The sequence below is a fragment of the Myotis daubentonii genome, chromosome 1, assembly GCF_963259705.1.
Source record: "Myotis daubentonii chromosome 1, mMyoDau2.1, whole genome shotgun sequence".
Classification (NCBI taxonomy): Eukaryota; Metazoa; Chordata; class Mammalia; order Chiroptera; family Vespertilionidae; genus Myotis; species Myotis daubentonii.
This window is the reverse complement of record NC_081840.1, coordinates 185,244,715-185,272,690: the sequence shown is the minus strand read 5'-3', so window position 1 is coordinate 185,272,690 and position 27,976 is coordinate 185,244,715. Positions and strand designations below refer to the sequence as shown.

General features: G+C 41.5%; 1 pseudogene; it reads left to right on the top strand.

The window, feature by feature from the left end:
- Positions 1 to 14,736: 14,736 nt before the first annotated feature.
- LOC132239269 (tigger transposable element-derived protein 1-like) lies at positions 14,737 to 16,483 on the top strand (annotated as a pseudogene).
- Positions 16,484 to 27,976: the final 11,493 nt, after the last annotated feature.

Below are 27,976 nucleotides of genomic sequence, written 5' to 3'. Positions count from 1 at the left end.
TGCTGATGGGCACTTGGGCTGTTTCCAAATCTTAGCTATTGTAAATTGTGCTGCTATGAACATAGGGGTGCCTATATCCTTTCTGATGGGTGTTTCTAGTTTCCTGGGATATATTCCTAGAAGTGGGATCACTGGATCTAATGGGAGTTCCATTTTTAATTTTTTGAAGAAACTCCATACTGTTCTCCACAGTGTCAGAATGTGTACTTTAACAAGCCCCACAAATGTTTGTGTTCACCTTGAAGTGTAAGAGTTCTGCTGCAGTCAACACGGTCTGTGAAGTGTTCATATCCCTTCAGTCCTCCCAGAGATGACTGGAGACAGCTCCTGTGTACACACCACTGCACGTGTACCCCTGACAGCACTCGCTAACTCAGGAATGTGTCCTCACATGTAGGCCAGGAATGCTGAGAGCTTAATGCCCTTGCAGGCACGGTGAGTTGATATATGAGCACCACAGTTTTCCTGGCCTTCAAAAGGGAAATTTCCAGGCAATTCCACATTGTCTTTCAGAGGGTCCCCAGGGATACCGAGCTCCAGTTGCCCACAGTGATCACCCACACTGCATACTGGCTTTGCTATATTCTCACTTCTGCATTCCCTCAGCATTGCTTCCTGGACTCAACTCCCAAATAAACTGTCTCCCTCTAATCCTTGTCTCAGGGTCTGCTTTTGGAAGAACTCAAACTAAGACAAGTTCTGATAGTCTACGCTAGCTATTCTAGCCCCTTGAATTAGTCAGCTCAGGCTGCCATAACAAAATACCATAAACTGAGTGGCCTAACCAGCAGGTATTTACTTTCTCACAGTTGTGGACACTGGAATTCTGAGCTCAGAGTACCAGCCTGGCCAGTTTCCGGTGAGCGTTCACCTCCTGATTGCAGAAAGCTGCCTTCTCACTTGTGTCCTCACAAGTTAAATGAATGCCCAGTAGGTCAATGAGACCATGTAGATGAGAGCAAAGAGGGAATTCAGCCACCTGGCTTCTAATTCTGGTTGCACCACGAAGCTCACTGGGCCTCTGTTTGCTCAAATGAAGTAGCAGGGTGTTAGACAAGGTGATCACTAAGGTACAGTAAGGAGAGCAGGGCAGGAACCAGGGTCCCTTCCAACACACTAAACTGCTTCTCCCAACAGTCTTCAAGAGCAACAACAAAACTCAACAAGTTATAACATTACACTAAAAAATAGACCTCGCTCTTCTGTTCCTCAAATCCAAATCACTTTTTACAACCCGTTCATGATAATTCACACTAATGAAAGAGAGCATTGGCATAAATAATTCAGAAATTCACTAATAATCAGCCCAGCTGTAAGACACTCCTGCCAAAAGCAGCATCCTAGGAGGCCACCGGCTGGGGAGGTGGCAGGCAGGACTCCCAGTGCATGCAGATGCTCTGCAGTGTAGAGACAGCCTGTCACCAGCCTCAAGATCAGGTTTAGGAAAGCATAGTCACTTTCGGGCGCTTTAGTGGTAGAGACTGAGGAGACAATTGCCACATGTGGCCAAGAGGTCGAGGGCAGCTGTGGGTTTTCAAAAGCTGACGTTACACAGAAGTCTGTGCAAGTATTCTGCCTCCTTCTTTTTTTAAAAATCCTCACCCAAGAATATGCTTATTGATTTTTAGAGAGACGGGGGAAGAAGGGAGAGAAGGAGACAGAAAGCGAGAGAGAAACTTTGATGTGAGAGAGAACACATTAATGTGCCCTGACCAGGAACTGAACCTGCAACCTCTCAGTGCACAGGACGACACTCCAGCCAACAGAGCCACCCCAACAGGGCTCTGCCTCCTTCTTCATCAAATCACGTCTTTGTTTCAGGAGCTTTGTGGACAGCCACCGTCATTCCACATGGCCTCTCCTGGCTTTGGATATTGCTGTAGGAACCTGATGGAGCGCCATGAGAAAGGTGTCAGAAATCCTGTGGAACTTCAGCTAAGTACTGGGCAACTCACCCACTTCAGTATTCTCAAAAAGAAATGGGTGGGGCTTTGCAGACTCACGGGTTGAGTAGCTCTAAGCAACACATGCTCTGCCCCTTCCATTCCCTCCCATTTCCCTCTGCCAAGAGCATGACATCTGGGAAAAGCTCCCCAGTGGATCTGATTGAATTCACCCCCATCAATGGAGTCATACGTCTTTGTTCTAGATTCCCTCACAAGTTAGAGTTCAATTAAGCCTATTCCTACCTTCCCTGGCCCATAGAGGAGCACCTTTTATACCACCGCAGTCTCAGAAAACATCAGCAACCACATGGGATTACACCAAAAACACAGTCATGTATGTGGCCCTAGCCACACAAATGTAACCAAGCATTCATTTATCAGTGGTTCTCAACTTTCCTCATGCCTCGACCCTTTAATACAGTTCCTCAATGTTGTCGTGACCTCCAACCATAAAATTATTTTCATTGCTACTTCATAAGTGTAATTTTGCTACTGTTATGAATCGTAATGTAAATATCTGATATGCAGGATGTACTTTCACTGTTTGCGACACATAGATTGAGAACCGCTGAAAGTAAAGCCCTGAATATTTGTGTAACCTTGAGTCTGAACCCCAACAATTGTGAACACTTGATGAGAGGGACTGAAGAGAAACTGGAGCACCCCAACCAAGGCAGAGTCATCAATGCCTCATATTGGTGTAATTTGAAACTAGCTAATCCAGACTTTAGGAAACCATCTATTTTGTGATGATTTGTTGGGGCCATATAACAAAATCACATCTGTGTCTGACACCTCTTGCGGCCCCGTTCACATCCTCTCTGCCTAACATTTTATTCATCATTACTGACGCAATCAACTATGCTCATATGTAACCTGATTATACAGTATGTCAACTGCTCCAAATATACTGCTCACTTTCTGCCCCAGGCTTCTCTGTCACTGTCAAGCCATGTGAGATGCCTACAGGCCAGCTATCCTGACCACACAGATAGTCATCTGTGTAGTGGGAGGAAGTTAACACCAGGGAGCAAACCTTGATCAAGAGGGAATGAGAGGCAGTAGATAAGTCCCTCTGAGGTTCATTACACAGTTCCTCAAAGGGTCCCTGGAAGGACTGAGCCCCGGTGTCTCACAATTTACCCTTGGATTGGCTCCTTCCCTTCCCTCTTTCATGTTTCCAATATAAATATCCTGAATGCAAAACCAAGACAGCTGTCAACAAATTCTTGTGGTCAGACAGAGATAAAGTCCACATAGGTGTTGGTAAGTCAGGAGGTAATGACCCCTGGCATGCAGTAGCATCACAACCATCAAGGTTTCCTATGTGGATTGAGGGAAGAAGCCAAAGGAAGTGAAGTATTGGAGTATGCACTGGCAGTACCCTTGAACAGTATGGCGCTCATGATAATGACAATAATTGTAAATTTCTTGTTTTATTTAATAGACTTAGAAATCTTGACAAAGGAAAATGACAGGCTCAGGTTAGCTAGCTAGCAATTCAAGGCACACTGTGAACGCCAACAAGCCTCCCTTGCAGAATGTAAAGGGACCTTTAAATCTTGCAGTCTGTGCTGAAAATCAGGGATGGGATTTACCTGTAGCAGAGCTACAGAGAAACTGAATTTACAGCCTCAATAGGTTTCCTATGCCCAAGTCAGGGCCCTGATTGGAGAGAGGGGGGTCTCGGGATACAGAAGACTCAGCACGGAGATATAGCAGGAGGTGGGGACAGAAGGACCCGTGGGCCCTTCTCTGTACCTAAGGACACATGCGGCAGCCCCACACACTCAGAACTAGTTTGTGAACAGTGTGACCTTGGCTATAAAGCCAGTGGAGCTCCTATCACTGTAGTTTGAGTTACATTTTGTAAATACATCATTATCTTCATCATATTCTCCCCCCCCCCAAAAAAAAATACCCTCAGGCTTCATTATACACATGAATATATTCAATCTATATTTTAACTTTTAAGAAATTGAAAAAAGGAGAGAAGAACTGGTAAAGAAGATAGCTTAGGAGATTAGAAAGAGCAAAGGCTTGCCCTAGCTGGTTTGGCTCCGTGGATGGAGTGTCAGCCTGTGGACTGAAGGGTCTGGGTTCCATCCTGGTTAGGGGCACGTGCCTGTGTTGCGGGCTCGATCCCCAGTAGGGGGTGTGCAGGAGACAGCCAATCAATGATTCTCTCTCTCTCTCTCTCTCTCTCTCTCTCTCTCTCTCTCTCTCTCTCTTCTCTCTTCTCTCTCTCTATCTCTCCCCCTCTTCCTCTCTGAAGATAATAAAAATATTTTTTTAAAAGAAAGAGCAAAGGTTTTAGAACCGCCCAGATGAGAGTTCAAATACCAACGCTGCTACTTGCTGTTAGCCTTAAGCATATCCGTTTCCTCATCTGCAAAGTGGAGGTGATCTGCCAGTAGTTGTGATGTTGAACAACATCAAGTATGTAAAGCTCCTAGCTCATAGGCAGCATTCAGTACGTTATCTATATCTTTCACCACGTAAACAACTGAGCCATTTCTTTCGATATAGAGTGAGCACTGGCAATTATCAACTTTGTACATTTGGTATAAACCAGGAAAATTATTCCATTTGCTGGTCTAGATGGATATTTCCTTATTTTGAGGATAAAATAAGCCAATTTCTCACCTTAATAATATGGCAATTCCAACCTCGTTAATTTACATATACTAATATGTGAGTCAGTTAAACTTATCTTTAATAACAAAGCTAACACAAAGAAATTATATTAGAAACCCTTGATTGAAGGTTTGGCTCCATTTTTATGGCATTAAACTGCTGAAATATTTGGACTGTTAACAGTTTTTAATAATTACCGTCACGGTTGCAAAGCTCCCGCATTGGCAGGAGTGTTATTTCCCTCTTGAGTTTCAGTTCCATGGCATAATGTGGAACGGAGCTTTGGCGACTGTCCAGGGAATCAGGTCTTATAGACAGCTCCACAGGCCAAACACATCTACTTCTGTAGCTAAACCTATGGCAGCAGCCTTTGAATTGACCATTTCACCCTGAATCTCTCTGGGCAATAATCATGCCCAGGAACATGGCTGAGAGGAAGGCTTCGGGTAACCAGATCAGACAGGGAGAGAGGCCACATAATCCGGTGCAGAGCCCTCTCACAAAACAGATCTGTAGGGGACTGATCAGTATTCTCTAGTATCGAGGCTCCCTTCAGAGAAGCCATTTGCAGAGCATTCCTCTGTAGGGGTGATCCCTACTGAGAAAGTCCTTCCAACTCAACTGCCAAATCTCATCACTTACATGAATGAGTCTGAGTATTTAAAAATCATCTGAAATGAATATTTTCTCCAAGAGAGTCCAAAGCACAAGTTATTTAAAAAGTAATACTGGTAGGTTGGAAAAGAATCACAGATCAGGTGATAAAAAGAGAATTCTAAAAATACAAAACCTGTCTTTTTTGGTATGGAAAATGCAGTGCTAGCCCTAGCCAATTTGCTCAGTGGTTAGAGCGTTGACCCGTGGACTGAAGAGTCGTGGGTTCGATTCTAGTCAAGGGCAGGTACCTCGGTTGCAGGCTCAATCCCCGGCCCTGATCAAGGACGATTTGGGAGGCAACGAAGCGATGTGTCTCTCTCACATTGATGTTTCTCTCACTCTCTGTCTCTCCCCCTCCCTTCCACTCTCTCTACAATGGAAAAAAATATCCTCAAGTGAGAATTAACGGAAGGAAGGAAGGAAGGAAGGAAGGAAGGAAGGAAGGAAGGAAGGAAGGGAAAATTCAGTGCCATTCATTCTTTCTTTCATTCAACACTTGGTTACAGAAAGTGCATCATGTACCAACATTAGAAAAGTCAAGTAAACATAGTCCTTGCCTTCCAGATCTTCATAATCCACTCCATCTAAAGACAGTCTGATAAAATACTATAATGTAACATTACTTATATATGTGAATAGAATGTAAGAGTATTAAAGGGGGGAACAAAGCTATCGTGTTTAATTGAGTTTTATATACAAAAGATGGGAACAGTAAAATGTATATACATTGGCCAAACACAAGAGGACATCTCTGAACACCTGTATTGGGAACTGCCTGAAATAAAATTGCTAACTATATTACTTTACTAGGTTAAGAGCTGTGGCATGATTATGGAGTGGTGAAAGTACTTTAAAAATTCTTTTAAGAGGAAAAAGAGTTGAGAAACTTTCCCAGGCATGATAGAAGTTCAGGTAAAAAATAGAGAGGGAGGCAGTTATTTCTGTAGCATATTGTTTAATTTGCACATTTTGACTAAGAGAAAGTCTTTGACCATAGCCCAGTCAATCATGTTCCCCTCAGAGAATTTTGAACAGGGACCCAGCAATTCCAGTCAATCAAGTGTTTTTTCCACTGAGCACTTGAAGAGTCAGAATAAGCCAGCCAACACAGAGTACAACAAAGCAGACAGAGAACCGAGTTGCTAGACTTGGCAACTCCAAGGCTGAGTGATTTGTAATAAGTAATCTCAGAAGACAGCACATCCTTCCAGCATAACTCATCTGCTCACTAAACTCAAAATGCCATTGGCATTTCTAAGAAATGCAAATTTATGCTTTCCTTTCAGAGCCCCACCACCAATTCAAGCCCCTGGCTCTCAATAAAGTCTACTCCAATCACTGTAGCCAACATGCCTCAATAACTTTCAGACAAACTTCTAAGAAGAGATTGAGGCTGGAAATGAAGTGCTTCGGTCTTACTTCATCCTACAGCATCTCCCAGACACACCAAAGTGTGAAAAGCCTCCGAAATACAGTATGCATTTTATACTTACAGTACATCATAATTTGGACTAGCCACATTTCAAGCGCTCAGCCATGACATTTGGCTAGTAGTTAAGCATCTTGGCCAGTGCAGCTCTAGTGTTTGACTCCAGGTTCTGCCACTTTCTTATTGTGTGACATGAATAGGCTACTTAACCTCTCCAGGTCTCATAAAGTGGTTTTGTAACAATAAATAAATTTTAATTAACTAATTAATTAATTAGTTAGTTAATTAAAATGGTTTTGTGCATTAAATGGTATATTACCTGCAAATCCTTTAGCATAGTGTCTGACACATAGAACACTCTCAATGAATTTTAACCACTAATTTTATCACAAAATACAAAGGTAAACAGAAAGGAAAGCCAAAGAAAACTCATACTTCAATGGCACTTAATAAAAAGATTTATAATAAAGTAACAAGTGAATAAAAATCCTATTTTGGCTGTTAGAATTCCTATGTGTTTTGTGGTGTTTGAGAGCTAGTTTAAAATTCAAATCCTGGTTCTGCCACTTATTAGCTGTATGAAATTGGGAGATTTATATAATGACTAGATATTCCAGTGCCTTTATCTGTAAAGTGGGAATAGCAATGGTATCTAACACATTTGATTGTGCTAAAGAGAAAATGAGTTAGTAGATGTGAAACATTTAGAACAGGGCCCAATAGTAAAGATAAGCAGTAGCTATCATTATCATCATCATTATTATAATACTAGAGGTTCGGTGCATGAAATTTGTGCCCTGGGGGGGGGGCTGTCCCTCAGCCCGGCCTGTGCCCTCTTGCAGTCTGGGAGCCCTCAGGGATGTCCAACTGATGGCTTAGGCCCACTTCCCTCCCCACCCCTTGGCAGTCAAACATCCTTAGCACTGCTGCAAAGGCAGCAGAGGATCCCACCACCGCTGCTGTGCTTGCTAGCTCTGAGCCCGGCTTCTGGCTGAGCAGCGCTCCCCCTGTGGGAGCACACTGACCACCAGGGAACAGCTTCTGCCTTGAGTGGACAGGCTGTAACAGGCTCTCCAACATCCCCCAAGGGGTCCTGGATTGCGAGAGGGTGCGGGCCAGGCCGAGGGACTCCACCAGTGCATGATCACCAGGCCAGGGAGGAACATGGGAGGTTGCCCAGCTGGGGAGGGACCGCAGGAGGGCTCTAGGGCATCTTGCTCAGTCCCAATTGGCCAGACCCCAGCAGCAAGCTAACCTACTGGTCAGAGTGTCTGCCCCCTGATGGTCAGTGCTCGTCATAGCAACTGGTCGACCAGTCGACTGTCTGCCCCCTGGTGGTCAGTGCACATCATAGCAAGCAGTTGAGCATCCTTAGCATATCATTAGCATATTACACTTTGATTGGTTGAACAGACGACTGGACACTTAGCATATTAGGCTTTTATTATATAGGATCATTATCACTATTACTATTGTTATATTACCATCCAAGATAGTTAATGGTATTCTAGTCATTGGGTTTCAGGTCCTTAGCTTTCACAAATTACATTCTGACTTTTCGTTGACCCCAAATTAAACACTCTATTGTGTATATAATCAGGAATTTTGTCTATTCAATACAAGGGCAAAAACATAATTACAACAGACTTGTTGGAAACATCCAGCTCATACACTTCATAATCCAATTCACAATTACAAATGCTGAGAAATAAAACCAGGATGCTGGGGACTAGGCTAATTGAATGAATGATAACCAGATATTGGCCCTGCAGTTTTCCCTCCCCTTCTCTCTTCTCCCTATATCACAAGGGCTAGAAGCCTGGGAACTAAATGTCATATACTCAGTTTCCAGCAGGGTACTGTGAATGGTTTAGTTGACAAGGAGATACACTCATGCAAGACTTAGAAGGCAGAAAGGGGGTGGAATTACTCTGCTTCCTCTGCTAGTTTTTGCAGATAGGGAGGCTTCTCAAATGGTTTTTTTTATTGCATTTATTGGGATGATATTGGTAAATACGGTTATACAAATTTCAAGTGTAAAATTCTATAATACATCATCTGTACGTTGCATTGTGCAATCACCACCCAAAGTTTGGTATCCTTCCATCACCCATTTACCCTCCTTAACCTACCCCATTCCCTTTCCCCTCCAAAAACCAACATTGTTCTAGGTGGCAATGAGTTCTTTTGTTTGTTTTGTTTGTGTGTGTGTTTCTTTCTGTCGCATAGTTCACAAATGAATAAAATCATATGGTTCTTGCACTTTTCCATATGACTTATTTTGCTTAGCATGGTACTCTCAAGATCCATCCATGTTGTTGCAAATGGCGATATCAAATGGGAGTTTTTAATAACAGCTTCCAAGTTCCCTTGAAATTCCCTCCCTTAGGGCTGCAGGGAAGCTATGAGGCTGACAGTGGTTTCTTATCAGTTGCTGACCACAGAATGGCATCAGAATCTCTCTGGCTCCTTGGATGGACCATAGCTGTGGTTGTCCTCTTGACTTTTCTCCTCCAGTCCTCTCAGTGATTTTTGTAGGTACCTTATTCCCCATACTAAATCTTGTTCTAGTTGAAATACCTAGAATGATTTTTGTTTTCCTGGCTGATCCATGACTGACACTGCTTTTATTTAAAAATGATATCGACTCCCAATCTAGCTAATACCTCTAAGAGATTCAGGTAGTAAAATGTCAGGAATTAACTTTAAAAATTCTAATTCAGTGGCAAAGTTTAAGTTCAACAATAGTAATAAAGAAAGCAGAAGCCATTGCCATTTCTAAATGTCAAAGTAAATACCTTTTTACAATAAAAGAGACCTTTTTCATATGTTGTCCCTGCCTCCAGATTCAACCTAAAACCATCTGTGATTAACTGAATGTTTGTATGTCCCCAAATTGATGTATATTGCAGGCCTCATCTCCAATGTGATGGTATTTGGAGGTGGGGCCTTTGGGGTGTAATTAGATTTAGATGAGGTCATGAGGGGGAGCCCTCATGATGGGATTAGTGCCCTTATAAGAGGAGGACCAGCAAGAAGGCAGCCATCTGAAAACCAGGAGAGCTCTCACCGGTCACCAAGTCTGCCGGCACCTTGATCTTGGACTTCTCAGCCCCCAGAACTGTGAGAAATAAACGTGTGTTACCTAAGCCACCCAGCCTATGGTATTTAGTGAGAACAGCCCACATTGACTAAGACAAGACACTGTCTCCCACCAAAGCCCATGCTCTTCGTCATGAGCCCACGTCTGTCACACTACACCGTAACTGAGAGCCACTGCCACCCCCTGAAGAGTAGCCTTGGGCCACATTGGTGCCTGTGCTTAGACTCCAGAATCAGTGCCATCGCCATGGAGAGATACCGCATCCCATAACTACTCTACTGAAAATCTCGCTTCCTTGATGACAGAAGCCATTAGCCATGAGTTAGCATAATCATCCCCATTTCTGAGAACAAAGAGGTTAATGCTAAAAAATATATATATATTTTTTTTTGCTAAAAATGTTTTAATGCTAAAAAAATTTTTTTAACTCTATGGGCTCAAAATAAGGCTAAGTCTATGGTGGATCTTCTTGATCTTAGGTTGGAATAAATATGTGATAAGTGTGATTCCAAGCAGTCATTTTGAAAACCACGGAGCATAAGAAGAGTTTGTTTGGGTCTAATGTAGCAAACCTTACCTAAAAGCACCCTAAGATTCCCACTTACACAGGAACAAGTCCAGAGGTGGGGCCCTTCCCTAGAGATGGCTTAACAGAGATGTGACCAAAGCCTCCTGGCTCACTAGGCTCCTCCTGCTAATGAGACACAAAGCAGATGGAAAAGGCAGCTGAGATTAGAACAGAGTGTTCTTTGAGGCGTCATGCTCTGTGTTTCCACAGCAACATCGTACCTGGAAGAAAGCAACCTTGTGATGAAGCTCAGCACGTCTGTCTCCATAACAACAGGATCATGGCAACTTGGCCATGACTCCTCCCTCTTCCTCCTCAACAGTGACCACAGTAACTGTACTGCACACCCTCAATTCCAGATGAACAACTCCACCTCTGAATTTCTGTGACGGATGTCTTAGTCAGGTTCCCCAGAAACAGACCCTGAGATGAGAATTTGTCTTGAAAGTGATTTATTAAAGAAGTGCTCCCAAGGGAAACCAGAAAGGAAGGGGAGAGTGGGGTGGAAAAGGGGAGAAAGCCAAGCAGCAGTGTTGCCCCAAGCTCTGTCCTGCAGAGGGTAACCTCAGCCTGCTCTCAGAGTTGCCTGTACCCATTTGTTATTACTTAGCAGTAACCCCAGGGGGATGTAAATCCCACGTATTTTCAGCTTTTTGCCTTTATGGAACAGCAGGCCCCAGGAGTTCCAGAGAAAGGCTGCATGCACTGGCTTTGGAAAGCACAGCAAAATCAGGTGGTGTGCAAAAATAGTAAAATAGTACTCAAGGGGAACTGAGCACAGCTCCACCATATCCACTACATTGGAGAAGACTGAGGAACGCAATGGAGAAATGGTTGAAGAAGAAACCGTGACATTGGTAATGCCTTCTCTTTCACACATGTCAGACAGTGTTTGCCTGAGGTTCTCCAAGCAGGCTTTAAATGCCAGGGTCAGAAAAAGTAAAGTCAACTGGCAGCTACTAGTCATCAACATTGTGCCTTGCACAGGAGTGGAAATCACGGAAACATCATGTAACAGGACATATTGTTCCATGCAATAATCTGAGGTTCATGCTATCCAGAGTGAGATCATATGTTGGTGCTAGAAGCAGAAATTAGGAGTGATGCTACTTCCTTGCATGGCCTCAATGATGATACTTGACAATGGAGAGAGGACTCAAGTTATCAGAAAAGGGGCTGAAAAAGGATTGCCCCTCAACCCTGGCATTCAGAACTTTAGAGCCTGGGTTTGATTCTGCCCTATCCCTCACTTTCTTTGTGACCTTAGACAAGTTCATTAACATCTTTGAATATCATATTTTTCTTTTGTAAAAATGGATATGTTATATCCTACACTAGATCTCCACTTCTGGAGAAATGGAATAGGCATTATTTTCCCTATCTCTCCCACTAAGTACAACTAAAAATCCTAGACATTAGAAAAACTAACATAAGACTCTGTAAGGTGGAGAGAAAAAGGCAGACCAGCTAGAGACCTCAGCAACCAAGGAAGGACACGGTGCCGAATTCCACGAGTTTTCTTTTTGCCTCATTTATCCCAGACTTGGAACTGAAGAAGATAGCAACCTAAAAACACAAACAAGCACAGACAAAAAACCAAACCAAAACAAAAAACTTTGCTTATACTAGTCAAAGGACCAGGAAAGGAGAAATCTAGCAATATAAAAAATTTTCAGACAATAACTACTCTAGTCCAGGTCAAATACCCCAGAAAATACTGTGGCCCCCACCAATCCTCCACTCCAGAAAATGTAAAGTGTGGAGCCTAGACTTCCACCTTTGCAAGGTCATAATGAGATACCCTACAACCACCACCAGAAGCAGAAGGCCAACTAGAAAGCCAAGACTTTCATCACCACCAGGCATAACAAGCCCTCTATTCCACTGCCCCAATGGGGACTAGGGCGTGAGTCAGAACTTCCACCTCCACTGGCAGTAGCAAGGTGTCCCCTTCTTCTTCACTGGGGTGGCATCAGAAAAAGCCTAGTGGAGAGTCAGAAATTTCCTCATCACCCACTGATAACAAGGAAACCCCATAATTGTGTCAGTAGAGACCAAGAGGAGAGATTTAACTCTCACCCCCACCCAGAGCTGAAGAAGAGCCCCTACCCCAACCTTGGGTGTCAGTGGAGGACAGATGGATAACAGAGAATGAAGTAGCACCCTCACCCCCAGCCAGAGCAGTATCAGAAAAAGCAGCTAAAACAGGAGGTTTAAATGAGATTTAGGGTGATATAACATAATATAAATATGTCCAAGTTTCCATTGAAAATCACCCATTATATCACAAACCAAGATAATCTCAAACTTAATGAAAATGTCAATCAACAGATGCCAAAAATAAGATGACAGAGATGTTAGATTTTGAGGCAGCCATTATAAAAATGCTTCAACAAGCAGTTACTAACATGTTTAAAACAAATGCAAAACTATGCCACAGCAAAAAAATTAAAAGATATAAAAAAATCAAGTGGAAATTTTATAATTATAAAATATAAAAACCAAACTAAAAAGTTCAGTGATAGTTCACAGCAGAATGAAGGGAATAGAGAAAGAAGAAACCACAACTCATCGATATTAAATAATCTAAATAGCCCTGTAACTACTTTAAAAATTGACTTCATAATTTTAAAACTTCCAAAAAAGAAAATAGCTTGATGGTTTCTCACAAAAATTCCTTCCTCTCTAAAAATCAATCAATAAATAAATAAATAAACAAACAAACAAGCATACGTTCTGTTACCATGCGATCCAGCAATCACATGGAAGTGATATTTACCCAAAGGAGTTGAAAACTTATGTCCACATAAAAACCTGCAGATGGATTTTTATAGCCATTTTATACATAATTGCCAAAATTTGGAAGCAACCAAGATATCCTTCAGTAAGTGAATGAATAAACTGTAGTACACCCACACAATGGAACATTATTCAGTGCTAAAAGGATATGAGATATCAAGCCGGGAAAAGACATGGAACAATCTTAAATGCATATTAGTAAGTGAAATAAGCCAGTCTGAAATTGTTACATACTGTATGAGTCCAACTATATGACGTCCTGGAAAAAGAAAAACTACGAAGACAGCAAAAAGATCAGTAGTTGCCAGGGGTTAGCAGGGAGGGAAGGACTAATAAACAGAGCATAAGGAATTTTTAGGCCAGTGACACTACTCTGTATAATATAATGGCGGATATATGTCATTACTAGAGGCCCAGTGCACAAATTTGTGCATGGGTGGGGTCCAGCTGGCCCAGCCCCAATCAGCAGATTGGGGCGGGCCTGTTGGGAGGAGGAGATGGTGGGAAGTTGGCTGGCCAGCCCTGCTCCCTAATGGGATAGAGGGGGGCGATCAGGGGCAGGGCTGGCCTGGGGGAAGGGTTGCGGGGAGGGGGGTGCTGGCCAGCCACTCCAACCCTATCTGGGTGGGAGAGGCTGATCAGGGGTGGGACGGCTGGGGAGAGGTTCCCGGGAGGTTGGCTGGCCAGCCCCACCTCCTGATCGGGCCAATTCATTGGCCGCAGTGGGCATCATAGCAACCAGTCCTTCCAGTCATTGCAGCGTTCCGGTTGCTGGCTTTTTATATATATAGATAACTTTGTCCAAACTCATAGAGTGAACAATAGAAGAAGTGAACTCTAATGTAAACTATAGGCTCTGAGTGACAATGATGTGTCAATGTAACTTCATCAATTGTAACAAAAGTACCACTCTGATGGAGGATTTTGACAATGGGAGAAGCTGTGTACAAAGCAGGAGGTATATGGGACATCTCTGTACCTTCTGTACCTTGCTGTGAATGTAAAACTGCTCTTTAAAAAAAATTACATTTTGAGAGAGAGAGAAAGAGGGAGAGAGGGAGGAAGAAAGGCTATTTAAAATAAAAACAGATAGCCCTGGACTGTGTGGCTCAGTTGGTTGGGCATCTTCCCATGCACCAAAAGGTTGCCGGTTCGATTCCTGGTCTGGGTTGTGGACTTTGATCCCAGGTAGGGGGCATTCTGGAGGCAGCTGATCGGTGTTTCTCTCTTCCTCTTTCTAAAAATCAACTTTAAAAATCTTTTTTTTAAATAAAATAAAAACAGATAGGTTCACTGGAGAATTCTATCAAACATTTAAAGAGAAATTAACACCAATTCTATACAAGCATACCATTTTTTATTGCACTTCATTTTATTGTGCTTTGCAGATATTTGTGTTTTTACAAGTTGAAGGTTTGTAGCAACCCTGCGTCAAGCAAGACTATGGCCCCATTTTTCAAATAGTTCACTTTGTATCTGCATGTCACATTTTGGTAATTCTCACAATATTTTAAACTTTTTCATTATTTTTATGTTTGTTATGTTGATCTGTGATTAGTCATCTTTGATGCTACTATTGTAGTTGTTTTGGGGCACCATGAACCATACTTACAACATGGTGAGCCATTCTATAAATGTGTGTGTTCTGACTGCTCCCCTGACCAGTCACCCGCCCCAACACCCCCTGCCCCTCTCCCCCTCTCCTCAGGCCTCTCTATTTCCTGAGAGGAAACATTGAAATCAGGTAATAACCCTACAGTGGCCTCTAAGTGTTCAAATTAAAGGAAGAGTTGCAAGTCTCTCACTTTAAATAAAGAGCTAGAAATAATTAAGCTTAATGAGGAAGGCCTATAAAAAGCCACGATAGGCTGAAAGCTAGGCCTCTTGTGCCAAAGAGTTAGGCAAATTGTGAATGAAACGTTCTTGAAGGAAATTAAAAGTCCTACTTCAGTGAACACAAAAATTATATTTAAAAAAATTTTTAAGGAGAAATAGCCTTATTGCTAATATGGAGAAAGTTTTAGTGTCTGGATACAACATCAAACCAGACACAAACTTCCCTTAAACCAAAGCCTAATCCAGAGCAAGGTCCTAACTCTCTTCAGTTCTATGAGGCTGAGAGGTAAGGAAGCTGCAGAGGAAACGTTTGAAGACGGCAGAGCTTGGTTCATGAGCTTTAAGGAAAGAAGTTGTCTTCATAACATAAAAGTACAAGGTGAAGCAGTAAGGGATGTAGAAGCTGCAGTAACTTATCCAGAAGATCTAGCTAAGATCATTAATGAAGGTGTCTACACTAAACAGATTTTCAATACAGATGAAACAGCTCCATATTGGAAGGAGATGCCATCTAAGACTTTCACAGCTAGAGAGGAGGAACCAACAAGAGAGCCAAAGCTTTAAATGGCAGGTTGGCTCTCTTGTTAGGGACTAAAGCTGCTGGTGAAGTTGAAGCCAATGCTCATTTATCATTCTGAAAATCCAAGGGCCCTTAAGATTTATGCTAAATCTGCTCTTCGTGTGCTCTATAAAAACAGCAAAGCCTGGATGGATTTTAAGCCCACTGTTGAGACCTAGCTAAGAAAAAAGATTGCTTTCAAAATATCACTGCTTATTGACAATGCACCTGGTCACCCAAGAGCTCTAATAGAGATGTGCTACGAGATTCATGCCTGCTAACACAGTATTCATTCTCCAGTTCATGAATCAAGGATAATTTCAACTTTAAAGTCTTATTAAGAAATACATTTTGTAAGGCTACAGCTGCCATAGGTAGTGATTGCTCTGATGGATCTGGGCAAAGTAAACTGAAAACCTTCTGGAAAGGATTCACCCTTCTAGATGCCATTAAGAACATTAATGATTCATGGAAAGAGATCAAATATCAACATTAAGAGGAGTTTGGAAGAACTGGATTCTAACCTTCAGGGATGACTTTGCAGGATTCAAGACTTCAGTGAAGGAAGTACCTGCAGATGTGGGGGAAACAGCAAGAGAACTTGAATTAGAAGCGGAGCGTGAAGATGTGACGGAATTCCTGCAATCTCATGATAAAACTTTAATGGATGAGGAGTTGCTACCTAGGGCTGAGCAAAGAAAGTGGTTTCTTGAGATGGAATCTACTCCTGCTGTGAAGACTGATGAAATGACAACAAAAGGTTTAGAATATTACATACAATTAGTTGACAAAGCAGCAGCATGGTTTGAGAAGATTGACCACTATTTTGAAAAAAAGAATTCTACAGGGGGTAAAAATGCTATCAAAGAGCACCACATGCTACAGAGAAATAATTTGTGAAAGGAAGAGTCAATTGGGTGTAGCAAACTTCCTTGTTGTCTTATTTTAAGAAATAAGTAGCATAATAATGATTAATAAAAGCAAGTCTAAGAAGACTACATACAATGTGATATAATCTTTTTAGAGTTTAAAAACAGCTAATAAAAATATATTGTTTACATATATGATACATACATGTATATGATATATATATGTATATATATATTAACTTTTTTAAAGTAAGGCAATGATATACACAAAATTTAGGATAGCTATTGCCTTTGAGGGAAACAGGTAAATGGGCTGGGGGTGGGGAGAAGAGAAACAACATAGGCAGATGTAATTGTCATTGTTTATTCTTGAGTCAGGTGTTTAGTTTTAAAGTTTTTTAAATAATTTTTAAGGGATTAAAAAAAGATAAACTGTTTAGATATAAACCAAAAGAAATCCAGTATAGCAATTTTAATAATAGACAAAAAAGAATATATAAAATGAAAAACATCATATGGAATAAATAAGAGTTATATATTGGTATTAGGACTAAGAGACCAAGAAGATTTAATGACAATGAATGTATATATTATTAAATATATATATTTTTATATATATTAGTAGGCTTGAAATATGGAACAATAACTGACAGAACAATAAATTAAACTCCTACTCAGAGATTTTTAAGTCACCATTTTCAGAAATAGTTAGTCTAAGTAGAAAAAAACAAGAGCAAAGATATAGAATACTTAATTCTCAAACTAAAACTAAAAAACACCTTATGAAATATAGATGCAAAATTTATATAACCCATTCCAAACTGTGAATTTGGGGATTTTCAGAGCTGCCTTTGTTTCTTCTCATACATTTTAACATTTAGCCTTGAAAAACTAGACTCTTATAACTCTGGTGAAAAGTCTTAGCAAGATAAGGAGCTAATATTTCCTCTTCCCCCTGAAGCTGCCAGAAAAGCACAGAATATTCTGCATCATAAAACTGACCTGACAACTTTAATTCTAGCAAAGGTTTGTAAGACATCCAGACTTCAGAAGCTGCTGCTATATCCCAGGGAAATAGTTCCTCCTCTCTAAAAGACTTAGAATGCTGATGGGTTGTTTTATGGTGGATTGTCCTGGTGATAATACCTAAAATGGCATCTTAGATATGTAAATACTTGTTGACTTCCCATGTTAAGCCAGAAAGAGATCATTGACACTTAACATGCGTAGAGAAAACAAGTAAAATGACTTCTAGAATTCCGTTTTACACAGTTTGATTGAAGGTCTCATTTTATTTAAATAAATGAATAATGGTTGGGTTAAACAAAAGTCATGGGGGAATTATAAGCTACTTAGAACTGAATGACAATGAAAGTATTATATATTAAAATCTGAGCGATGCACCTAAATAGTACTGAGAGGGAAATTTATGTCTTTGACTATACTGAAGGAAGATTAAAAACAAATTATTTCTCTTCTTAGTCCTCTGTCTTTCCCTTCCATTTTTTCCCTGCCATTTTTCCTGAACAATTCAGTCCTAAATTTATTTGGGGAGCCCAAGAGAAGTAGGCATTCACATCACAAAATGGGGAGGGGGTGAGCCATGGGGCCCAGAGCCTAAAGTAGGTGAAGAGGGGGGCATCCACACCAGGGAGTGGCTCAACTTAGACAAGCAGGGCATTGTGTCATCTCAATGCAGATGCCCCAGAGAGTCACAGCCCCATCAGGTGAGGAAGGCAACCCCGTGTAAGGGCAGCCTGGCCTGACAGGAGAAGAATGGGGAGAGTGAGGAGGGTACCCTACAGGGTGGGTATGGTGGCAGGGGTGAGAAATTGGTTACATACTGGGGATTAATCAAATAACAAAGAGTGTCCCAGAAGTCTTCATGCAATTTTAAGCTTTAATAACTCAGAACCATACATTCTACAAACTTATAAAAATTAATTTTAATGTTTGAGTATTGGGATTTCTTTCTTATTTGGGTTTTTAACCTTTGAAGGATATTTAATTTAAATGTTTTGTTTCAGTCTCTCTGACTGGAGTTGGCAAATGTTGACTAAAACAGAATAAAATGTTACATGTATTCAAAAATTCACAACCTGGGCATGTGCCCTGGCCAGGAATCAAACATGCCACTTTTTGGTGTTTGGAATGATGCTCCAACCAACTGAGCCACACTGGCCAGTGGGTGTGGGCTTAGTTTTAAGAAGAGCAAGATAGGAAGTAGTCTGCCACATCACAGAACCCTGACCAGTCATGCCTCACTGTAGACTCACTAATTGGCTACCCTGACCTTGATCTTGAATCCTTCTGTGCTCAAACTCCTCTCTGCTAAACAGCTTTTAACTTTGGAAATGCATCCCTGACTTACTCTCTTATCCCAGATCCTCTGGCTGGTGAACCCTAATTTTGTATTTCAGTCACTGATGTTAGGCAACAAATCACCCCAAAATTTGGTGGGTTAAAACAATGGCAATCATGTTCTCGTTATCTCTTATGGTTCTGGGTGCTGACCAGATTGAGCTGGGCACTTCCACACTCAGTCAATCAGGAGGTGACTGAGGCTAGAGTCCTCTGAAAGCTTCCTCACTCTTAAGTCTGACAGTCATTGCTAACTGTTGGTTGTGATGTCAGCTGAAGGTCACATGTGACCTGGGCTTCCTCATAGCATGGTGGTGAGATTCCAAGAGCTAGCATCCCAATATATCCCAGTAGCAAATCTGTCACCTTTATGACCTAGTCTAGGAAATATCTCTTTGACCACAGTCCCTGGCCATGCATGTTCAAGGGGAGAAAAAGTAGTCCCCGCCCCTTAAATAGCAGGAATATCAATGTCACATTGGACAATAAGCATATGGAATGGAGATCTTGTTGCAGCCATCTTAAAAAATTCAATCTGCCATATTTTGGATCCCCCTTGGTATGTATGTTTGTTTCTCTGGCTTGACCAGTTTCCAATTATCAGCAAGCCAAACTGCACTTTTCCACTTAGAACTCTCATCCATCTGGTCCTGTTCAGCTTGCGGAGTCCCCATGGCACCGAAATTTGCATCGTTCCAGCACTGGTGCTGCCTGCTCCCAGACTTCTTCCTCTCCCCTTGACTCCTCACCACTGATCCTCCCTCCTCTCTTGCCCCAAAATGTATAAGGATATAACATTAGCAGATAGCACTGGTCATATACTCTTGAAAATATTCCACCTTTCCACAACTGGCCCAAGGAATACAAACAGGCAGATATGAAATATGATAGCAATAGACATGCTTCATTAAAATTTAAAACTATTCAATGACAGTGCACTCTTGATGTTGGTTTGTGTCATTCTTATAAACGGACAACAAATGTTCTCCATGTCAGTATCCTGGAAGAGCTCTTACTTTTTAAGTACCATGTAGAAAAAAAAGTTATTCTGCACAAAAAAATTCCTGTCACCAGAAACACTGTGGCACCCTCTACTGTCAGAAAACAAAGTTTAATGGTAACCTGAGTTCATTTTCCCTGCAAAGTTCACCAGCATCTTTGTACCATAAGCTGCCAATCATCTCATCCAGATGTAAAAGCATAAATCAGAGAGGGGAGGAAAGTTATGGAACTTAATTCGGGCAAGATGGTGAAGGTAAAGAATGAACATTCAATCAGTGTATATAATTAAATGTTAATAAGTAAAGAATATCAAAAAGTAGCAGATATGTGATACATCATAATATAGCTACCTTTGTCTAAACATTTTACAGAAGTAAATCTTCACAAATGACCCACAAAACACAGAAAGGTTAAATAAGTTGCCCAAAGTCACACAGCAAGCAAATATAACAGAACTGACAGATACAAACTGCCTCCAGAGCCTGTGTCCTTAACCATTCTACTCTACTGCCTAATAAATATGACTACTACCAGGGGGGAAACTTTCTCTACATTTATCAGGAGTTATTATGTATTATTTCTCTTACCTAAAAGAAAACTGATTACCAGGAAAATTACTTGCCCCATACTAAGCAGAGAAATTAGGAAGTAATCCAAGTCTCCCATCCACAATCAAACTATCTGAAGTTCAGAAGATCCTTTCCCTTCTAAATTTAGAAATTTGTTCTTTTGAGAAATCAAAATGTACTACAATGACCTCAAAAGAAATGTCCCTCATCACAACCTCACTAAAATCTCTGAGTTACTTTACAAAGAGAATGGATTCCCCCTATAACAAGCTCAGAGCTATACAACCAGACTAATTCATCCACCGGCCAACCAGTCAGCAGACAGCCACGCAGAATGTTTCACATCGGAAGACCAATTCACTTGTCTTTCCTCAGAAAGAACAGAGCAACCAGCTCCGGTCATCCTCAGTGGGAAAATGAGTCAAGGAAGTGAGAGATGTCCAAGGGACTGGAGAGCCTAGGGCTGCAGGCTGAATGGCAAGGACCTGGGATGGTGCCGGAAGAACCTCATGGTCTGTGAGGCCCTCTAGGCAGAGTAAGAAGCAAGACCCAATCCACTTGAGGCCATTAGTCCCTGGGCAGTCTCCCAAGCTCGCCTCAGTCAGAACCCACGTGAGAACGGTAAGGCATAGACTCTGTTCCAGTGGCTGGAGATCTGGGGACATTGGTCCAGTTCACTGAGCGCAGATGCTAGAGGTCACCTCAGTGCTGCAGGCAGGAAGGGTGAGCTGTAAGGTCCACTGATGGCCCAGGACGCCCCAGGCACTCTCCTGAGTGCTCACACTTTATCTTATCCAAACCTCACAACACAAAGTTGTGGCTACTCTCTCTATTGTACAAACAGTAAAATGTCTGGAAAGTTAAGGCCCACGGTCATGTTAGATTGACAGAATTTGAACTTCTGTGCTTCCAAAGTCCAAGCCATTTCTATTATATCAAGCTGCTCACTCAATTGTTAGGCAACTCAAGAGTTGTTTCTGGCCCCTCCCCTAAACCTTTAGACTTAGCCTAGGAGCCTAAATGTTTGGATACACAAATACAACTAGATTTCTACGCCCAGCTGTTACATTAGGAAATATAGCTTGAAGAAGATACTTTTTCTATTTATTCCTACATGTTTTCCATTCTTTTCCCTTATTCCTCATGTCTCCCTTCTCCCAACTCAGATCATCTCTAATCTGTATGTCTGGGTAGGTGTTTATGCACAAGGAGGCTACATTTATCCCAGCCTGCAACACACATACATATACAGAGCCTCTGATGAGATAATGGTGAAGAAAATACAGAAAAACTCTTCCTTTGCAGGTCTTCATAGAAAGCTTGGGCAAGTAAATTGCAGTTTTCTGGAATTCAGTTTGATCAAGCAAAACCAAAGTGGGTTAAAATATATGGTCTTCCAACTCTAAAGTCTATAACTTCATTATTTCAAACAAATCCGTTAATCTTCACAGCAAAATAGCCCCAAAGAAATACATCAACTCACAAAGTAAAAGGCCAAAAGAGACATTAATTCTGACAAATAATGCTCTTTGCCTAGGACATCAACATGATTTGATTGTAAAAGAAAAAAGTGCACAGATTACACCAGCCAGCACTGTTTCACTCTCAAGATGGCATAGTGAAAGTTGGGTCTTGCCTGGTGCCACAGCCCACCGTCCCTGGAGGTCAGGCCAGCTTTAGAATCTATACCAAGAAGAAAGTTATTTATCTGCAAGTTACATTCAGCCCACATGGCCTGACCAGATTCAGATTACCTTCATTTAAAAGATACCAGGACAACATGGCTATCTCAGGGCCTTTGGAACCGGGATTCCTCCATATTCTTGTCTCAGCTAATCAATTCTACCCTCTTTGAAGTACAGTTGACCCTTGTATTAAGCGAGTTTGGACTACACAAATCTACATATAAGTGGGTTTTTCTCAATTGACGAGCATTGTTCCAGGGTCAAAGGGAAGTTGAGAATCCGAGTATGTAGAGGGCCTGCTGATAATATACCTGGATTTCCAACTGCACAGGTGGTCCAGGCTCCTTATCCCCACATTGTTAAAAGGATCAACTTCATTAGAAAGCCTCCATCCTTCTCTCCTTGGCTTCCCCATTCACCCTACCCCATCAAAGGAGTTACCTGAGGGTGAAATTTGGAAGAAAGCCTTTGCACATATATCGCTTAAGCCCTTTCTAGGCTGTAGCCTTGCCCCTTGCAGCTGCAGTATTTAGGACTCACTACTTCCCTCCCCAGGTGTACTTAATGACTGTACAGGTAAATTCAACCTAGAATAAGGAAGAGCAAACTTAATGTGGCCTTGGTTCCAAGCCACAATCTACTTTCCCCATTAGCAGCAATGTCTGACTCCCAAATTTACTTCTCATTTGATACAGAACTTGATGCAGAACTCCGGAGGAATATAACTCATTAAAACTTTAAGAGAAGGCACAGATCATATTAAGTTCCATATCAGGTACTATACTAGTTGTTCTAAAGCAGCGGTTCTCAACCTTGGCTGCACATTAGAATCACCTGGGAATCTTTTTAAAATCCTGATTTCTGGGCCTCATCCTCCGGAAATTCTGTTTCTTTGTTATGGGGTGGAGCCACAACATTAGTAACAAAGAATCAGAATTTCTGGAGGATAAGGCCCAGAAATCAGGATTTTAAAAATATTCCCAGGTGATTCTAATGTGCAGCTGGTTGAGAACCATTGTTCTAAAGGAAATTGGATATCAACAAGGGAGATTAACTTAACGTGCAAATAATCTAAGCAAAGGAGAAAATGCCAATTAGAGACTTCAAGCAAATGTTGTGATGTCACGTGGGAGGTGGGAGTAAGTGGGTGGACAACAGTCTGGGGCAATCAGGGATGGGTTGCCAAGAGATCTTCTGATGTTGTGAACAGGCTCTAGATAGTGGTCGCCAACCTTTCAGACCTCACGGACCACTGGTTGGCGACCACTGCTCTAGAAGACCCAGAACTGTTTTCTCAAAGTTCTCCAAACTCGGCTCCTCAGAGTCCCCACCCAAGAGGATGAGGAGCCAATGGCGAAGCCCCACCTAAGCCCACTCTATTGGCAATGGTTGGAATTGTGGCAACTTCTAGACAGACTAAAGGCCTGTTTACCATACTTAGCTCGTTCTGAATTCTGACTCTAAGAAAAATAGAATACCGTATTTTTCCGTGAATAAGACACCCCCAGGTAGAAGACGCCCCCTACTTTTCCAACCCAAATTAAATCAATATTTTAAACATTTTGCTGGTTTTCCTCTTAAGGCCTTCTTTTTTGGCATCTTAAAGAGTAGTTCTTCCTGTTTTCTCCACTGTCTGATTGATCATACACCCAGTGGGAGAAGGTCCAAATTGTCTCTCTGCAACTCTATATCCATACTCTTTTGCATAGCTGATTACATTCAGTTTGAATTTTGCAGAGTAAGACAATCACTTACCGGTATTTATCTTTTTATTTTTTGACATCTTTATGGGCTCAGAACTCTCCGGTCCCTGTTGCATCTGCACACTCCCCACCTTCAACTCCACCTCCAATTATGGCATCAGCTGACGTCACTAACAATAAGGCTCATGATTGGAGGAAGCCTGTTTGACAAGGTATGGGCAGCTATGCACCTGCTGGCTCCCTCCTCGGCTGACTTCTGTGTATAAGACGCCCCTCAATTTTAGTCTAACGATTTTAGAAGAAAAAAAAATAGCGTCTTATACATGGAAAAATACGTTATGCAAGAGGAGTGAAAACAGGACAATAGTTGGAAGCAGATGTGTGATTAAGGGAAGTTTTGACCCTGGGAGAAAACAAGTGCAACCAGCCTGATGCTCGGATCCTGATCAGGTTTACCAGAGCAAATGCCTGGCAGGCCTAAGCAACATTTAGACAAAGGCAATCCTTAATGAACTGTCAGGCATTACACCAGGGGTCACAGAGCAAGCCTGTTGACACCCATAGGTGACTATTCTAAATTAGTAGTTAATTTAGAATTAACTACTAATTCTAAAATAGAGAACACGTAAGTCACAGGTTCACACACCTCCCAAAGACCACACATTTGTGGTCCCTAAGTGACAGAACCAAGCCAAAAAGTTGTCCGGAAGTTGTTCTAAGGGCTCCTCACTTATTGAGCCACTTGACACTAGAAATCAGGAAAAACACTCCTGTAGCACTGTCACACATCCACCTCTCCTGGGCCAGGGCAACTTGAGGTCATTTACTCCTCATTTTTTTATAACCTGGCACAACTAGTGCAAAATACAATTAGTTAAACGGGATAAATGAATAGATGAACCTATCAGCCAGATTCCAGCACGACTTGATTCCTGTCTTCTAGTTTAAGAAAGGTTCCTGATACCATCACATTTCAACCAATACATTCTAGTACTAAACACTCCGGGGTGGGGGATCTAGTCATGGAAGTTTTACCCACAAATGTACATATGCTTCTATCAGATTCTTAAATACAGTGAAAACTTAGGAACGAGATGTTTTTTGAATCCCATTAGAAATTCAGCAAATTCTTAGGAACAAGGCATTTTGAGGTGAAAAGCCCCATCACTGTCCTCAAAACATCATAGGCCCTTTCTCTCACCCCCAGCCACCCTGGGTGAGGGTGCTCCCACAGCCCATCTTCTTACCCCTCTACCTTAGCTCCCACCAATTACCTCCTGTGTTTGTCTTCCACACGTCAATTGCTACAGGGCTTTCAGTTTTAGTTGTACCACCAACCCCATCCCTGCTTTGTCCACAGTAAATTTTATATACAGTGCTTCATAAGCAATGTTGAAATGAGAAGGGGAAAGGCAAAAACTGAGCCATAATAAAGGAAATACTAAGCTTTAAAATTGGTACAGTGCTATAGTGTACAGAGGGAGAGGTTACAAATTTTGGATATTAATTAGCATTCATGGAGAAGGTAAACTTTGAGATGGATTGTGAAGAAGAGGCAGGTCTTTGACAACTACATTTTTCTAAGAATGTTCCATGAGGAACCCATGTGTGCAAAGGCAAGGAGCAAAAATTCAGAGGAGATGTGTTTAAGAAGTATATGTAAATGAAAAATAAAACTGAAAAGATAAAATTGGAGATTATTGTAAAGGTTTCAAAGCAAGGAATCTGGGCTTAATACACAGTTGCGAACTTGTACTTTATTTTGACCAAAATTATAACAAGTCTAAGCTATGCACCAAGAAATTCATAAACATACTGAGTTACTAGTTTTTAAAGTAAGTACACTGAGATACAAATTAGGGACAATTATGCTGTTTCTTATTTCAGGGACAGACAATTCCTAAGACCACACTAGGCCTACATTCCTGTAAGCTTTTTAAGAATGAAGTTAATCTGTTATAATAGTAACAGTAGTTATCTCTGGAAGATGAGACTTGCCTTATTTTTTTTTAATCCTCACCCAAGTATGTTTTTTATTGATTTTAGAGAAGGAAGGAGGGCGGGAGGGAGAGACAGACATTGATGTGTTTGCCTCCCGTACACAACCAGACTGGGGATTGAACTTGCAACCTAGGTATGTTCCCTGACCAGGAATCAAACCCTGCAACCCTTTGGTGTAGGAGACAATGCTCCAATCAACTGAGCAATCCAGCCAGGGCTATTTTCTTCTTACATATTTCCCACAATAAAAATATTTTTGAATTAGGAAAAGCCCCCCAAAATTAAGACTTTCCATTTTATTACATACTGAATGCTGAGGTACTTATGATTGTAAATGAGAAATGAATTGACATGTCATGATCAAATCTTTGAAGCCTTGACTTCAAGGGCATTTGAAAACTGCTTCAAGCACACAACTGGCTATCATAAACAAGCAATTACATGCTAATTCTGCTTATTTTGGACGAATTTGGATCCTGAGTTGAAGATTTAAGTAATCTGCTGGGATCCAACCCCAGCAGGTCCAGGGGTCCCCAAAGGTGTGGACGGAGTCGGCGAAGAAGGAATGACACGGAGACAGTGTTCAGTTGATCAGCAGCCTAGCCAGGATCTCTAGCCAAGTTCTGGTTAGGATCTCCAGCGAAGTTCTGGTCAGGATCTCCAGCCAGGTTCTGTCCAGGATCTTTTGCCATGTTCTCTCGCTAGGTTCTGTCTCTAGGTTCTGTGGCCAGTTTCTGTCCAGAATCTTTTGCCATGTTCTCTCGCTAGGTTCTATCTCTAGGTTCTGTCTCCAGTTTCTGTCCAGGATCTTTTGCCATATTCTCTCGCTAGGTTCTGTCTCTAGGTTCTGTCTAGGTTCTGTGTCTAGTTTCTCTGTCCTGTTGTCTTGTTACATCTGTATTTACACCTGTTGATTCCAATCCTATCAATCTCTATTCCAAAGGTTAAGGCGTTTCTTATCTCCATTCCAGGGAGTAAAGATTATGTAGCTTAAGCATGATTGTTCGTAGTTAAAGTGATTAATTACCCGCCTGCCACTTAGTTAAGGGGTTTTATTCCCTCCCTAACTTCAGGGGAAAATCCCTACCTGGGGATTCAACCTTTCTAAGAGAGGTGACCTTGGTTAAAACACATAGTGCCAAGAAGGTGAGCAAACATATTAAGAACAGTATGCCATATATGCCAGGTCCCTTGAAACAGCAAGGATGGACCAGCTCCTGGCAGTAATCAGATTATGAATTAAAATAAGACATCTAAAACTGGAAGGTCTAACAAATCATGAGATCCTCCATAATAGATGACTTAACTATTAGGAGTACTTTGGCAAAATAGAAGTTTGAGTCAAAGGCAGTGTGGTACAGTGGGTTTGGGGTCACACGCCTGGACCTGATTCCCAGCTCCAACATTTAGTACCTGTCATTTACTTGAGCATGTCATATAACCTCTGAACATCAGCTTTCTCATCAATAAAATGAAGACACCTATGCTACAGGATTATGGTAATGATGAACACTAATGCATAAGCCTGGCGCATAGGTTCTCAAAACACTTTTATATAGTCACTCCTACTCAAAGATCCAGTGATTATGATTAAAAGCAATCATATAACTTAACTAGTTTAGCAGGATAACAGAAACAAAAAGTATTACAACTAGAAAACTAGTCTTTCTTTATCTGTATTCCGAGTAGTAACACCGAACAAGATATCCCATTGCTTCACCAAATCAAGATAGGCAGTGCCCCCCTGCCCAGGCCAAAGAAATAGGTGAAGGGAGAGATCGCAAGAGTAAAACACGTAAGACAGGAAGGCAAGATAGAATAGAGAAGATCTAGGCCCCAAACAGGAAATCAATACTGCTGCCTTTATCCAGGTAAAGAAATTTCAACAAAGGAAAAAATAAATGTACCAGAAATGTTGGGATCTCTAGTTATAACACTATCTTCCTTACTCACAGAAGATTCAACTAGCTCAAAGTTAGAAATGTAATGGGAGTTGACTGATTAAGTACACACTGTACTTCCTAAACTAAAGCTTTTTATAAACAGACTAAGTTGGATGTTGGGATACTACTGCTAAAGTATTGTTGTGCATTGTTCCTGAATTAAGTAGTATATTTAATTCTACTACACGAGTCCAAAAAACTATTAAAAAATCAGAGATCTTGCCAGGAATATTATGTACCCTTTCTACCCATCTACTTTAAGCATTTAGGGAAGAATCCACCCACTTACAACAAAGACAACCACTGTAT